This window comes from Cebus imitator, unplaced genomic scaffold (assembly GCF_001604975.1).
Source record: "Cebus imitator isolate Cc_AM_T3 unplaced genomic scaffold, Cebus_imitator-1.0 Scaffold24, whole genome shotgun sequence".
NCBI classification, from domain to species: Eukaryota; Metazoa; Chordata; class Mammalia; order Primates; family Cebidae; genus Cebus; species Cebus imitator.
This window is the reverse complement of record NW_016107339.1, coordinates 642,709-654,811: the sequence shown is the minus strand read 5'-3', so window position 1 is coordinate 654,811 and position 12,103 is coordinate 642,709. Positions and strand designations below refer to the sequence as shown.

At 44.9% G+C, this 12,103-nt stretch overlaps 1 long non-coding RNA gene across 2 annotated transcripts; it reads right to left on the bottom strand.

The window, feature by feature from the left end:
• Positions 1-234: 234 nt before the first annotated feature.
• Positions 235-11,338, bottom strand: LOC119470178. Of its 2 annotated transcripts, none has more exons than XR_005199048.1 (4): positions 11,244-11,338; positions 9,944-10,517; positions 1,072-1,284; positions 235-267 (listed from the first exon to the last, which is right to left on the bottom strand). It is a non-coding gene; the product is annotated as an uncharacterized LOC119470178 (long non-coding RNA). The 2 variants fall into 2 exon arrangements; XR_005199047.1 differs by having other exon boundaries at positions 9,944-10,041.
• Between the last annotated feature and the right edge of the window lie 765 nt (positions 11,339-12,103).

Genomic DNA, 12,103 nt, shown 5'->3' with positions numbered 1-12,103 from the left:
GAGACTTGAACAACAAAAAGATGTGCGGTGGCTCACGCCTGTAATCCCAGCCCCTTGGGAGGCTGAGGTGGGCGGATCACCTGTTGGGAGTTCGAGACCAGCCTGATCAACATGGAGAAACCCCGTCTCTATTAAAATACAAAATTAGCCTGGCATGGTGGCACTCACCTGTAATCCCAGCTACTCAGAGGGGCTAAGGCAGGAGAATTGCTTGAACCCAGGAGGCGGAGGTTGTGGTGAGCCAAGATTGCAACATTGCACTCCAGCCTGGGCAATGAGAGCAAAAATCCGCCTAAAAAAAAACAATGCATCCAGCAAAGATCTGGGGGAACGGCATTCCAGGAAGAAGGAACAGCAAATGCAAAGGCTTTAAGCAAAGGCAGGGACAGGCTTGACATGTTTAAGAAAAAGATCAATGTGCCTGAAGTGAAGAACAGAGTGATTTGAGATGAGGCCAAGGAGGTCTGCAGGGCCCAGATCACGTAAGATTGCAGCCTATAAGAAATAAAACTTGTCTGCCTGATGTGGACAATCATTCAAATGTATCGGAGAAAATACAGTATTGACTATGAGAGATGGTGTATAGCATAATGATTAGGGGCTCAGGCTCTGCAAATAGAACTCTTTTGGGATATATCCCTGCTCTGCCACTGTGCTGTGTGAGCTTTGGCAAGTGGCTTAGCTTCTCTGGGCTGTTACTGGTGAAAGAGATCTGAGTTACCCCACATGACCAGCAGTGAATCCATATGCATCCACAGCAACTTCAGTCCTTGCCTACTCCAAAGAAAGAATTCGGCTGAGGAGCATAAAGCAGAAAAAGAGACCCAGGCAAGCTTCAGAGCAGGAGTGAAAGTTCACTAAAAAGGCTTTAGAACAGGAAAGAAAGGAAAATTTGCTTGAAAGAGACCAAAGTAGGCACCTGAAGTTCGAAGAGAGAAAAGAGAGCAAAAGAAGACAGGAAAAAAAAAAAAAAAAAAAAAAAAAAAAAAAAAAAAAAAAAAAAAAAAAAAAAAAAAAAAAAAAAAAAAAAAAAAAAAAAAAAAGGGCCTTTAACCTTGCTTTTAGGCTCACCTCTTTCCCATGATCCTTCTCTCAGCGTGGACTTTCCGCATGCCCGGTGCTTTCCTTACCCTTGGGAATTGAGCACCTGCAGGTGTAGGGAATTATCCACGTGCCCATCTGAAGCTTTCTTCCCTTTTCTGGTGGCGTGTGCCTCCGAAAGATCACAGGTGACCGTTTTTGTCTCTTAACACGCATGCCCAGGAAGCTGCTTCTCCCTGGCGACTGCATTCAATTAACATTTTGATGTTAACAGGTGTGGAGCTTCAGGAAATGGCCTCTCAGTGGTGCTGCCAAATTGTCATTTTTAGAGCGGCAATGAGATAAGTCCCACCATCACCTAACATTTCTAGTGGGTGGGGGGGCCCTGTCCTGCCCCACTCATGCCTAACTACCAGTAACAAGGTCTCGACTTGTTCATCTTTTAAGTCGGACATAACAATAGTTCCTACTTTGTAGACACTATTTTGTTTTAAGGATTAAATACATTTATTTATAGAGAGAGCTTAGAACAACACCTGGCATATAGTAGTGCTTGAGTTTTATTTGATTAATTGTTGCTGTTGTGATTGTTGTTATAGATGTATTATTAATGAGAAAAGAACTTTCAATGAATTCTTTACTATGTTAAATGTATTTATTTATTTATTTTTGAGATAGAGTTTTGCTCTTGTTGCCCAGACTGAAGTGCAATGGCGCGATCTTGGCTCACCACAACCTCCTCCTCCCAGGTTGAAGCAATTCTCCTGCCTCAGCCTCCCAAGTAGCTGGGATTAGAGGCACGCGCCACCACACCCGGCTAACTTTGTATTATTAGTAGAGATGGGGTTTCTCCATGTTGGTCAGGTTGGTCTTGAACTCATGACCTCAGGTGATCCACATGCTTTGGCCTCCCAAAATGCTGGGATTATAGGCATGTGCCACCACACCCGACCCAGTATGTGAAATTAAATTCTAAAAATGATTAGCAGAATAACATCATCATAGACTGCATTATCTGTCCTTAATTCTTCCTTCCTTTCCTTCTCTTACCAATCTTCTGTATTAGTTTGCTAGAGTGACCTAAACAAAATACATTTATTTTTCACAGCTTTACAGGCTGAAGTCTGATATCAAGGTGTTGGGGGGGTTGGTTCCTCCTGTGGGCTGTGAGAGAAGAATCCAGGCCTCTCTCTCTGACTTGTACATGGCCATCTCCTCCTTAAGTCTTCACATGGTCTTCCCTTTCTGTCTCTATGACCAAATTACTTCCTTTTATAAGGACACCAGTCATGTTGGATTAGGGACTACTTTGATAACATCTTTTTAAGTTGATTATCTCTGTAAAGATTCTGTCTCCAAACAAGGTCATAGCACGAGGTACTAGGCGTAAGGACTTCAGCATGTGAAGTTGATGGGACACAATTCAACAGTTTCCCTTGATGGAGTATACTTCCTTATCCCACTGCCTGTGGGCTTCGTCACAGCTGGCTTTGGCCAGGGGAATGTGAGCAGAAGTGACACACTCCCGTTCCAGGAAGACAGCTTAAGAGATATCGCATGTCTTCACTTGCCCCTCTTAATTTTGGGATCTCTGCTAAGAGAAAGCTACGGTCCAGGTCATGTTGGTGTTTGTGATCAATCTCAGAAGGAAGATACATGGAGCAGACCTGAATCTAACTTAAAGTCTTGGGTACAGCCTAAGCATGCTGACCCACACCTGGCCTATGATCAACCTGCAAATCAGTTGGCAAGAAGTAAACATTGGTTGTTATAAGCTATTGAGAGTCTGGGGGTTGTCATGCAGTATTATAATAGTGAAAACTGGCTATTACAAAACTTAAAGTTTTTAAAACATTTACACTCAGAATGTAATAATCAACTGTCTATGTTTTCACACCTCCATTCTTCCAGTCTTGATCCTGATGCCTACATACGATTTAGTGCTATTTAATTACATGTCATTATCATTTTGTCTGTTAACACCATGTCAGACGCTTTCATGCTGCTACGCAGTTGTCATAACAGTCAAATTTCTTATTTATAAGACACCTCTCCATCTGCTCTTCTTGGGGAGCACCTGTGAACTCAGGCCATCCCTATCATAGTTTGCTCAGTCCTGAGGATTTTTACGGCTTCCAGATTGTTGCAATTACACACATCCTCATGGGACGCTGAACACAATGGGAAGTGTCCAGACTGCCTGCAGGCCTGCCTGCTGCCTACCATGAGGCCTCCAGGATGACCTAGTCTTGGTGAACCTGCCACTGGTCAGTGAGTGGTCTTTAGACTTGCTGACTTTCAAGAACTCAAATAGGTCGGTGCTCCAAGATGAACAGATGCAGGAAGACAGTGATGTAAACTAAACCTGGACGTTTTCGGCAGAGAGAATCTCCCTACGCCAAGGACTGGATGACTCCTATCCCACGACCAGGGCTTTTACTTTCCCAATACTGATGTCCTTCAACAATTACGTTTGTTGTAAGATTGGCAAATTTGGAATCAGAAGAAGAAGGAAACGAAAACCACTGAGGGCTCTCTGAGAGGGAGATCTAATGAGTGACAGTGCAGTGTGGTGCTGGAGACCCAGGTCTTTCCTTGGGCCTGTGCTGGACACCTGTTGAGTCTCTTACTCTCTGATGCCTTGGCGTTTCTACGTTGTTTCCAGAGGAATCAGAGTGCTTCAGCTGGTGGAGTTGGGGTGAATTCTCCTTACCAAATTGCTTCTGTGTACCTTATATATGATTGCTACCACTTGAGATATTACATTTGAGCTCATCTAAAGTAATAACACACTTGAAGAAATAATCTCAGCACTGTGGGAGGCTGAAGTGGATGAGCTCAGGAGTTCAAGACCAGCCTGAGCAACATGGTGAAACCTCATCTCTACAAAACATAACAAAAATTAGCTGGGCAGGATGGTGTGCACCTGTAGTCCCAGCTACTCAAGAGGCTGAGGTTGGGAGATCACTTGAGCCCTGGAGGTCAAGGCTGTGGTGAGCCAAGATCATGCCACTGCACTCCAGCCTGGGTGACAGAATGTGATTCTGCCTCAGAAAAAAAAAAAAAAAAAAGAAGGAAAAACAGAGTGAACAGAAAGATGAGGCACAGGAAGAAAATATATTAATAAAGGCTCCCAGTGATAAATAAAACAAAGCAAAAGGAGAAAAAGGATGAAGCAATAAAGAGGATTGTCTTAGCCAGTTTGAGCTGCTCTAACAAAGTACCATAGACTGAGTGATATATAAACAACAGAAACTTATTTCTCACAGTTCTGGAGGGGAGAAATCCAGTATCAGGGTGCCAGCATCGTGAGGTTCTGATGAAAGTCCTCCTCCAGGTTGGAGACTGCTCACTTCTAATTAGTCCATTTTCACACTGCCAATAAAGACAAACCCAAGACTGGGCAATTTAAAAAAGGAAGAGGTTTATTGGACTTACAGTTACACATGGCTGGGGAGGCCTCACAATCATGGTAGAAGACAAGGAGGAGCAAGTCACATCTTACATGGATGGCAGCAGGCAAAGAGAGCTTGTGCACAGAAACCCCCATTTTCAAAACCATCAGATCTCATGAGACCCATTCCCTAATCCAAGAACAGCACAGGAAAGACCTGCCCCCATGATTCAATCATCTCCCATTGGGTCCCTCTCACAACATGTGGGAATTATGGGAGCTACAAGATGAGATTTGGGTGGGGACACAGAGCCAAGCCATATCACCTCATAAGGCAGACAGAGGACAAGAAAACTCTCTGGGGTCTCTTTTATAAAAGCCTATTCATGAGAGCTTGATTCTCATGACCTAAGTACCTCCCAAAGGCCCTGCCTCCAAATATCATCACACTGAGGGTTAGAATTTCAACATAAGAATTTGAAAGAGACACGGTCCATTGTGAAAATGAAGAAGAAAGAAGAAAAGTGGAACAAGAGAGAGGAGAATGAGGGAAGAGAAGTTATTAGAGAGGTAGAGACGTACCTTCCAATATGAGTTGGCTTCGTAAGTTGGTTTTAGAGAATGGGCCATGCCTTCACGAGGTCACCTGTGGTGTTGGTTCCAAACTTTGCATATTCAGAAATCTAATTTTGTTGAAACACTTGGAGATAATCATGGGCTGGGAAATTGGCTCTTACTGTCTTAGTGTGTGTTATGCTGTCACAACAGAATACCACACAATGGGTAATTAATATTGAGCAGAAATTTATTGGCTCATGATTCTGGAGACTGGGAAGTCCAAGTCCAAGACTTGGCTTTCTGGCTGTATCATCCCAAGTAGAAAAGCAAAAAGAGTGGGGGAGCGACAGAGAGAACAAGAGGGGCCAAACTTGTCCTTTTATAGGGAAACTCCTCCTGAGATAATAGCATTAGTCCATGCTTGAGGGTGGTGTCCCCATATCCCAAACACCTTCCATTAGGCCCCACCTCCCAACAGTACCACATTGGGGACCAAGTCTTCCACGCATGGACTTTGGGAGACACATTCAAACCATAGCACTAATCAAACTCAAAGGACATTGATAAACTCCAGAATGCTGCTTCATTATCTTAAAGATAACACCATTTTCCAGTATTTGCGGACTGATATCTCCCCCCTGAACTCCCTGTTCCTGGACTTAGATTACATTACTAGTGTATTAGTTTGTTTTCATGCTGCTGCTAAGGACATATCCAAGACTGGGAAGAAAAAGAGGTTTAATTGGACTTATGGTTCCACATGGTTGGGGAGGCCTCAGAATCATGGCGGGAGTCCAAAGGTACTTCTTTTTTTTTTTTTTTTTTGAGACAGAGTCTCACCCTTGTCAGCCAGGCTGGAGTGCAATGGCTCCATCTTGGCTCACTCACTGCAACCTCTGCCTCCCAGTAAGTCTCCTGCCTCAGCCTCCTGAGTAGCTGGGATTACAGGCGTGTGCCACCACACCTGGCTAATTTTTACACTTTTAGTAGAGACAGGGTTTCACCATGTTGGCCAGGCTGGTCTCAAACGCCTAACCTTAGGTGATCCACACACCTCGGCCTCCCGAAGTGCTGGGATTACAGGCATGAGCCACCATACCTGGCCCCAAAGGCACTTCTCACATGGCAGCACAAAGAGAAAACGAGGAAGTCACAAAAGTGGAAACCCCTGATAAATCCATTAGATCTCTTGGGACTTATTCACTATCATGAGAATAGCATGGGAAAGGCTGGTCCCCATGATTCAATTACCTCCTCCTGGGTCCCTCCCCAACATGTGGGAATTCTGGGAGATACAATTCAAGTCGAGATTTGGGTGGGAACACAGCCAAATCATTTGATCACCTAGAATCAAATCAGAGCCCTGATGAGTCCTGTGGTCCATTTTGACAACTCGGTGGAAGAACTCGGACTCAGCTTTCCTTTTGGCTAAAATTTTCATTTCTACTTGTGACTTTCTATGAGGTATTATAATTATGTCAATTTTTCAGAGGTTTATAGATACTGAGGAACTTACAAGGATTCAGACTTGTTTCACTGACTGCAGGTTCTGAAGACATTTGTCATACTGTGGACACTCAACACAGCCGCCCTCCCTACTACTAGATGCCACCACTTTGCTCAGGGAAGTGGGCAGTTCTTGCCATTGCTCTCCAGATCAATTTCTACCATCTTCGTGCTTTGCACTTCTGGGTTTGGCTTTGGGTGCATCTTAGTAATTGAGCTTAAGTGATTTGTTGGAGCTTTCAGAATGATCTGGGGATTACTACGTGGTAAGCAGGAAAATTCATAACCATCGACCCTGGCCTGATACACAAGGCATGTCCAAGCAGAACTATTATTCAGGTGAAACTCAACAATACAGCTAAACTAGCTGTTAAAATATTGAAATGCTTCTATATTGGTTGGTAGGCCATCACTAACCCCAGTTGCTAAGATCCCCACCACCATCCAGGAAACCTCAGTTCTCTCCTAAGACACCCTGGACCACTCCTCCCTTAATTTGGTAATTAAAGAGTTGATGGCACAGCATGGAGCCTTTGGGGGCCCTCATCCAGCCACTAGGGCAGAAAGTCATTGTGACTGGCTCTCCCACTGTGTGTGGGATTCCCGCTGCACCAGGTAACAGTATCTCTCAAGGGCACAGAGAGATATTGTGCTGTTACAACAGAATACCACACATTGGGTGATGTATAACGAGCAGAAATTTATTGGCTCATGATTCTGGAGGCTGGGAGTTCAAGTCCAAGGGTTGGCATCTGGCGACCCTGGGAAAAGGAGCTATGGTTCTGACCTACATCATGCCAGATCCCATCCATCATGCCCCCAAACGAAGGTGCTTTTCCTTCAGTCCAACATCAGTGCCTGCTTCTCAGGCCTACATCAAATGCTTCAATAAGTCATTGCCATCTAGAAGTGAAATCTAATGGGGGAATAGGTCACAGACAGGATATGGGGCATGGCTGCTACAAGGAAAGCATGGTCCACTGGTTTGCAATTGATTTGTGTTCTAGATCCAGACCCGAGTACCTATAAAACCGTACCAAGAGCCCACAGGAAAAAAAAGCTCAATGTTTTCATTCTTGCTGGATCCATTCACACACAGACTTATGTAGGGAGGAACTGCAGGATATTTTCCATTCTGTATACAATTTTCCAGCATAATCAGATGGACAAAAATGTATTTAATTCAATAAGGAAATCAGTTTGTCACAGAAAACTTCTGTGGGAGGAGAAAAGACAAACCACAGGGAAGAAGATAAACTCCCAAGTTCACAAGGGAATTGTAGTTCCAGCATGCCTTCTCCTGTGGGCCATCTCAAACACACAGTGGTCAGAGGGTTTTCCAGGACCGCTGCCCACACTCCATCACTGAAGTGTGGTCCAGTGGCCAGGAGGGCTCAGGGGAGTCAGGACTTACCCTGGCATGAGACCTCCAACCTGTGTATTCACAAGAAGACTATTTGTGGTCTGAGTTAAGCAATAGAACAATCTCAACCTCAGGGCTTTAAAAAAACTTAAAAAAATCAGTTCCTGCCAGTTCATGTGGGTTTAGCTGTAGTCATAAGGCCTCTGGCTCTATTCATTCTGTGTAAGAGATGTGTTAAAGGAGTAAGTGTGTATGTAGGTGTGCGTGTGTGCGTGCACACACACACTGGAATAAAAGAGAGAGGAAAGATGGGAGAATAAGAATATGGAAAACAGAGCTAGCAGCATTTTAAACAGATGGAGGGAACCGAGGTGATGGATCAGAGCTGAGCATTCAGCACTGGCAAGCCACTGTGTAACGGAGATCTACACATTTGATGGTAATCAGGGAGCTATAGCAATCCAGCCAGGGGCTTAGCAAAGGATCCTGGAAGATTCTGCATTGGCCACTCTTTTGCCACTTTTCTGTCTAAGTTAGACAAGATGATCTCCAACTAACACCTTACATTCCCTGACAAGCTGGTGACAGCCAGCATTGCTTTTTAGACTTTAAATATTTAACTTTTACAGCTGAGCATGATGACTCATGCCTGTAATTCCAGCACTTTGGGAGGCTGAGGCAGGCAGATCACTTTAGGTCAGGAGTTCAAGACCAGCCTTGCCAACAAGGAGAAACGCTGTCTCTACTAAAAGCACAAAAATCAACCGGGCCTGGTGGTATGTGCCTATAATCCCAGCTACCGGAGAGGCTGAGGCAAGAGAATCGCTTAAGCCTGGGAGGCAGAGGTTGCAGTGAGCCGAGATCATACCACTGCACTCCAGCCTGGGCAACAAGAGTGAGACTCCATCTAAAAAAATAAATAAATGAAATATATATATAACTTTTACCCTTCTTCAGTTTTGGTATTTGTCTGATTCTACATTCATGGAAGGACCTAAGCAATCCTGCTGGTGCTGAGATATTGAGCAAATTCCAGAACGAGGGTTCTTGGCTGGCGGGTGAAGGTCATAGGATGCCAGGAGCCACAGAGAGGAAAAGCAGACTCCCAGGGCGCCCAAAGACAAAAGACTGCCACACTGGGAGCAAAGGTGGCATAGACTCCTTCATTGTCACCTGATAATGTTCTAGGATAATATGCTGACGGGAAGGGAGTGGGAAACGGAATGGGAGAAGGGTTTTATTGGCTTAAACAGCTTTCAGCTGGATTTGTGATGTCTCCTTGACATGGTAAAATGGTGAGTAGTCATTTAAGCATCCCAAGGTTCTATGAGGCAGCCTCATCTCTGACTTAGAGGAATTTTTTAATACCGGTGACATTCATATGTTATAAAAGAATTATCTCTCTCTGAGCAAAGGGTAGATTGTATTTTTAAAAATACAACTTCTTTCATTGGACATAGTCTTCTATAACAGGGGCTGGCAAGCTCTGGCCTGTGAACGAGCTGCCTGTTTTTAGAATTAAAGTTTTTTTATTTGTCCAGGCTGGCCATGGAACATGGCTATGCCCATTTTGTCTATGGCTGCTTTCACGCTGTAACAGCAGAGTTGAATAGTCGCAAGAGACTGTATGACATGCCAGTCTAAAATATTCACTATCCTTCTCTTTAAGAAACAGTTTGCCAAACCCTTTTCTGAGCCTTGCCACTTCCCACCTTCAACAAGAAATGGGGGTGGGGAGGTTGTTTATGTTCCCTTGCATCGGACCAGGGTGGAACTTTGTGACTGCCTCAACCAATAGACTATGCAGAGTGATGCTATGTGGCTTCTGAGGTTGGATCATAAAAGATCTTAATGTTCCACCTTGCTCTTGAGACACTGGCTTCTGGAGCCAAGCTTCCAAGCTGGATTGCAGGCTGGGATTTCTAATGTAGGGCAACGATAGGATAATCACATTGTTAGAACGAGCCAACCTCCTGAATAGCATTGTTAGGAATCTCCTGGACTCCTGTTCTCTCTCTTATCTGCAAAGTGGGTTCTTCTGATCAAGAAGAAATCAGTCAATCAACCGATATGGCACTTACCTTCACTCAGCAATGTGTTGGCAGAAGCAACAATGTTTGCTAACAGAAGACAGAATCCCTTCCCTCAAGGAGTGCACCAGCTGGCTGAGAAGATAAGGCTAATGCAAGTGAAACATTGTTACAAAATAATATACAATGTCGATTATTCATATTATTACATAAAATAGAATATATTCTTGTGAGTATAATGACTATTAATAAAATGTAACTTTCTCATATTGTATAGCCCTTTGGTGTTTAATGGGTATTTTCAGACACTTTGCCTCATTTTTCCTCTCCCAATAAAGTTCATAGTAATTTTTACCCACATAATGATGGGTAAAAATGTGAAACTGAGGCAGAAAGCTTGTAAAAGGAGATGGGGGCTTGAGCTGAGCCTTGTAGATGGGCCACCCTGGAGATGGAGGTGGAATGAGAAAAAGGCAGGCTGCGGCAGGTGGAGCCGGAGGCAGGTCTGAAGGCAGATGGCTTGTGGCGTCATGTGGTCACCAGCCTGAGTGGAGCGGCGGTTCAGAGCAGAGAATCGGGACTGCTGGGCTCCCAGCTACTTTAACAGAAGAAGCGTCTAGGTGACCTGAATTTCTTAAAAATCTGGACGTTGGCCTTCTGAACCCTCTCCCATATTGAACCAGTTACATGGAAATTCAGCTACCGGTTCCTCCCTATACCCCAGATTTCATTGCTGTCTGCCTGCACCACGATCTCAGCGTTTCAGCATTTCAGCAGCTCCATATTACATATTTCCTGTCCCAGAGTTGATCATAGTCAATGAGCATAACTATTGCTGGAGAGGAAAAGCTACTGTCTGCCCCTATCTAACCTAGGTTCCCTGCCCTATCTGTACCACCCACTGCCTCCTTCCCTACTCCTGCAGTCATTCTTCCAGGCAGCGGTGTCAGCCCCATCCCTGGAAGACAACTTTACCCTGCACTCTGAGAAAGCAGGGCCAGGCAGGGCCTGCTGTTATAACACTGCCATGTACTTCCGGAGAAGTGAAATGCTTATTTCATCTTCTACATTTCTCAGCCCTTTCCTCTACCTAGCCCCGTTCAGCCACTAGAATGCCAGGCCAACCATCAGCAGGCCAACTCCCACCCAGCCACGGGAACTGGGTGTCAGCAGCTTTTCAGTGACCACCAGGTGATTCCTAGCAGTCTTGCTGCTCGCTCCCTGGTATTGATGTGAGCCCTGGGCATCTGAGTACCACCCTTGCCTCTGCGGGGCTTCCTCCATCAATGAGACTCCATGGTGTGCCTCAGCCTCAGGTCCTGATCTCCACTCCAGCTTCCCCAAAACCCACCCATTTGTCTGGGGCCATCTGCGTAGTCCTTCCCTGTCTCCTCTCTACCCCTTCCACGCTTTCTATCATTAGAATGCACATATGATGGTGTGCTACTCCCTAGATCGCAGATCAAATGAAGGGAATCAAGAAAAGAATAAAGCCAGTCACTGAGAACGAAGTCACAGATTTAAAAGATGATTTTCTGTCTGGAAGGAATCATAGGGTTTTCCCCCACAGGGCAGCTTTTAATTTAAATTACTTCCAATCCATAGCAAGACTCGCCTTTATCCGTGATCGGTCAGTTCCCAGGATGGCCCATGGCAAGGTCTGTGCAGCCAAAGGGTTGAAGTGTCTTGGGAAGCCAAGTGGACAGCTGAGAGCACTCAGAGACGTGCCCTTAGTCACGGACATGCTGTGGCCAGGTGCTGGCATGCTACCTCTTCACCCCGAGAACTGGGGACAATTCCAGAGGATGCACTCTGTGGAGAGGCACATGGGTCCTAATTCTGAAGGGCGGTGGTCCGGGCACAATTGGAAGCCACTTGATTTGAAGACTTAAGATTTATTTAGAGTCTGTTTCAGCTGATTTAAGTTGGTTCCTTCATGCATTTAGCAATTGACTCCTTCTTAGAATGCTCTGGAAAATGAAGTCTCTTATAGGGCCCGCTGAGCTTCTGGCTCAGGTCCATGGCCTGTTGTTTACACGCTTTCTAGAATCAAATGAAGAGTTTCCAGCAAGGGGCAATGGCATTTGTGTAAAATGGCTTAGGTAAAGGTCACTGACTCAGGCACACCCTTCTGTGGCGTTTCTCCAGGTACAAGGTTTGGTTATGTCTTAAAAAAAACTCGTTGTACCTGACCCTTCCATTATTAAGGGG